This window comes from Porites lutea, chromosome 8 (assembly GCF_958299795.1).
Source record: "Porites lutea chromosome 8, jaPorLute2.1, whole genome shotgun sequence".
NCBI lineage: Eukaryota > Metazoa > Cnidaria > Anthozoa > Scleractinia > Poritidae > Porites > Porites lutea.
This window is the reverse complement of record NC_133208.1, coordinates 8419356-8424198: the sequence shown is the minus strand read 5'-3', so window position 1 is coordinate 8424198 and position 4843 is coordinate 8419356.

Genomic DNA, 4843 nt, shown 5'->3' with positions numbered 1-4843 from the left:
CTGACACAGTATTACGGTACGTATTTGTTTCTTAATTGAAGTGGGAAGCAACTTGCACCATGTTGTATTGTCGACGTTTGTTTATCATGACAAATAGCCGCTCAGGAAACAAAGACGTGACGAATCGATCCATGGCTACAAAGGGGCAGCGAAAGGAAATTAGCGACCACTATAAGTGAATTCAACTCGGTGAAATTCTGATCCACTCAAAGTCTTCTAACATAATCACGCGAGTCGAGTGATTCAGATAAAATATATGGCCGCAAACTAGCTGCCTCCATGACGGGGAGGAGGAGAACATTCAAAAATCAATTTGTGGCTATGTGTAGCTATGGGTGGCTGTGTGGATATGTGGGGCTCAGTGTGTAGCTATGTGTGGCTAAGTGTCGCCAGCTAGGTGGCTATGTGTAGGTATGTGTAGCCATGTGTAGCCATGGGTGCAGGCTATGTGGATATGTGTGGCTGTGTGTAGCTATGGGTGGCTATGTGTTGTTGTATGTGGCTATGTGGCAAAGTGTGAGCTAGTGTGGTGTGTAGCCATGTGTAACCACATGTGAACCGGTCAGCGGTACCTCTCATTACGGCTCGCGCCATTGGCATGCAATACATGTTAGCACACCATATAGTCGTGCAACATATACTAATTGAACATTGTGCAGCAAGCAATACACACTTCTCAAAACTACTTCTTTTCTGTACTTATTAGTCCTTTAGTATCCTAACCAGTCCTTTTCCGTACTTACTAGTCCTTTAATGACCTTACTAGTCCAGTATCATCCTAACTTGTCCTTTTCCGTCCTTACTAGTCCTTTTCCGTCCTTGCTAGTCCTTTTCTGTCCTTACTTGTCCTTTAATACCCTTACTAGTCCTTTAATGTCCTTACTAGTAAGGACACAAAATTACTAACAAGGACGAAAAGGACATAAAAGGACTAGTAAGGACAGAAAAGGACTAGTAAGGACATAAAAGGACTAATAAGGACACAAAAGGATTAGTAAGGACACAAAAGGACTAATACGGACGTAAAAGGACATAAAAGGACTAGTAAGGACGGGAAAGGACTCGTAAGGACACAAAAGGACTAGTAAGGACAGAAAAGGACTAATAAGGACAGAAATGGACTACTAAGTACATAAAACGACATAAAACGACACAAGGGACAAGCGAGGAGTAGAAAGTACAGAAAAGAGGAGTTTTGAGAAATGTGCACTACTTACAAGACGTTGTACACAGTGTTCAATTAATTTATGTTGCACGACTATATGGTGTGCTACCATGTAGTGCTTACCCAGTGGATGGCTAGTGGACTTCGCTCACAAAATAAGATATATGGCAAGCCGTAAAGAGTATTCTAAGAAGAGAATGGGCGAAATATCAACAGCTGCTTATAACACATCCTTGGAAAACACAAACTACAGGAACAGGTATTGTAATTAATGAAAGCCAGTTTTTAAATTGATTTGTCATGATTATAGAGAAGACAAATTCTTCACCTCACTCAAATGTCTGCTGAAATGTGTGCAAAATCAATAATTGCTGTGAAATAAGCTTAAATTCTTCAGATTCTTTTACCGATCGCGTTGTAGGGGTTTAGAATTGTGTTGAAACAAAAAATAAGCTTCGGATGTGCCTTTATTAAGCTTGCAATGTCCTCTAAATTGTCGGGGTATGTCAGGATGTTTGGAGACACACTTGGGACAGTTTGAGTATTGTTAGATTTCGATACAGTCTCCTCAATATTTAGCCAAATGCAAACAGATTTTCCTTAATGGAATTTATATGCATGTTCACGATCAAATTTTAAATGCAGTCATCACATTAACAGCACGCAAAGTATTGCGCATACTGGCAATATAGAGGTTTGCCAGCCTTAGTACAACCATAGAAAATTAATTAATTCATGTGTATCTGGGTCACCCTTCGAGCTTCATAGTAAAAAGTGCGAGATGGTGATAATACGGTAATTTTTTATTTGTTTGCTTGCTTTTTTAAATTTACTTTTTTATTATTTCTTTTTTTAAAAAAATGAGGGGTCGAGGAAGGGGTCGGGTGGTGGGGAGTTGGGTTTCAGGTTTTGTAAATGTGTTTGTAGATAGGAATTTTTCTTTTGTGTCCCCGATTAGCTTCTTAACTAAATGTTCTGACAATTCAATTAATTAAACAACTTTATTGACTTTATCTTCGACACGAAGATTTCAGTACCAAAACAATGACAATGACAAATGAAAAAAGTAAAATAAAAGTTAAGTAAGAAAGAAAGGAACAATTGAATATCATAAAAGAAAAATTACTTGGCTATGTACGGTTTCTATGCTACTCGTATGGTATTAAGAAAGTTTAATTAGAGTTCGGATGCATAACAATTTAGAATATTTTCAATATAAGAGGCATGGAGATTTATGATGTTTTCATCGCATATGGACATGATATATAAAAACAGTGCCTTGCAAGACATATTCGTAAAATTACTGTTTATCAAGTATAGGCTCTCCAAGAAGATACCCCTTATATGAGAAAGTGATGAGTGGGTACATTTCAACAAATAGTGGAATTCGTCACCAATTTTGGATCTATTACAAAGGGGGCAAAGCCTCTCAACTCTGGGTATCTTCTTGTAGCACCCAGATTCAAGAGGTAGCAAGTGGCAAGAAATTCGCATTTTGGTTACTGCCACTCTTGTCTTAACATTCTTTATTAAATCAAGTTAAGATTCAAATCTGACTTCGTTTTTCACTTCACTATACAGACTTAATTTATTACCAACTGAGAAGTCAAATTTATCCTTGTTGTTCAGTCTTTTTGACGAATATTCCTGGTATTCTCTAAACAAAATTAATTTCTTTTAAACATTCTAACCAGGTGAGGAAATGTCCTGTAGTCAAGATGTGGCAGGTTTGGAGTATAATCACTTAATTTGGTAAAGTGTAATAATAGATGTATTACAGTAGTAAACCATGAATGCTTACCTACATTATTTTAAAAAATGGAAGTTTATCTCTAGGGCGCTATTTAAACTTTGGTTATTTTGTAAGGTAAGTAATCTTAAGAAGTACTTAAAAATTCTAGTGTAAATAATAAGATGAAGAGGAAAATGTTTGAGTTCTCCCTTCACAGCATGGTTGTAACTTGCTTTAGAGTGAACCCCTAAGGTCATTTTGCATACTTTGTTATGTATATTCTCGGGTGTTATTCGTTCATCAAACATTCTCGAGACAAATTTGACATAGTTTTTCCTGACTGATTTTAAAAAACAACCCCAAATTTCACAGTTGTAATATATAGATTTAGCCAGGGCTAAAAGCGAAGCTCCCATTAATAAATTTATATTTTAAATCAAACAATAAACTTGTAATCCACAAATCAGTTAACTTAAGGGCACATTCATGTGACTTTTGAGGGAAAGGATAAGTTATTTTAGAGTGAAACATCTTACATCGAGTTCATAGCCTAAATATATGTACACCCAAAAAATAGCAAACATCTTCTATCACATTCAAGAGCCATAATGGCTCTTGATCACAGTAGATTAGGCCTCGAAAACAAATTCTTGGAAAACAAATCAGGCCCCCTTTTTTTTGCGTTCGACAGGTTTACTTTACAAATTCTTGCCATCAAATCTGAGGATGTGTAAACAAACTTTTTATACTTTTTATACATCACATCTGAGGTGAAACAGTAGTTTTATCATACAGACCTCGGACAGAATACGGCATTTCACAATTTTTCAATATTCAGGACGATCAATCGTGGGCTTTTAGCGAAACCGTTCAAAAAATTTCCAAAATCACCCATACGGCCAGCCGGTTCTCAATTTTAGTGCGAGCTGTCAGTGTGGTCGAGTGTTTGAATGAACGTTAATGGAGATACGCTTCAACATAATAACGAATTTATTATCATTATTTTTTGTTATTTAATGGTTCCAGTTATAACGATGTGTAATCTTACAAAGCGTTTGATACGCGCGACATTTCTAAGTACTCCTGCAAGCGATGTTCATGAACGATGAAAACAAACACCACGGACAAGCGATTAAAATTGCAAGGGAGACTACTAACAATCAATAAAAGAAATATAATTCGGTAAAACATTTACAGAGACAACAATTTTCATTCACGAAGACAAGTATTAAAGTGTCTCTAAAAATCCTAAGTCTTTAAGCGACGCATTTCTCAACCAAAAACCCAATAAAAAAACCAGCCATGGAGAACAGAAGAATCTTGATAGCAGCTGTATTTCATTTTGTACATCCAGTGGAAAAAGATAGTTAAAAACATCACAAGTTGACACAAAACTCTGTCAGCTTTAGCTGTCAAAATAAACAACTTTCAAGATGCTGCATAAATTTTCCCGCATGAACACACCTCTCAAATTTTGACCAATCAGAGTACAAAAATTGGACGTAGAGCGTGACCAACGCGTGACCATGGCAAGTAAAGGTCTTCCCCGCCTTTATTTTTAAAAAAGTGGCTGAATTTTCGCGTCCGAGGTCAGTTTGAAATCAAAATCTTGACAGTGGAGGGCCATAGTGACATAAACACAACATATTTCATATGAATCATTGGAAAAAATAGACTTGAGCCTGCGATCATTTGAAACTGGTAATTTGTCAGCGGATAACTTCAAAAAAGTACTCGACCTCGATGGGTCGACACTTGAGCCCGCGGTACGGTCAGGTGATACTGGTCAGCGGATATCCTGTTTTGACTGCTGTCAATTGATCACAACATTGATGTGCAATTAGTTTTCTATTGGGTTCCCAAACTAGCAAGAAAGTGTGAGAGTAAACATTGGTTTCCCTGTGGTGCGGACGGACGGTCGTACGGTCACATGATTACCAAATTTT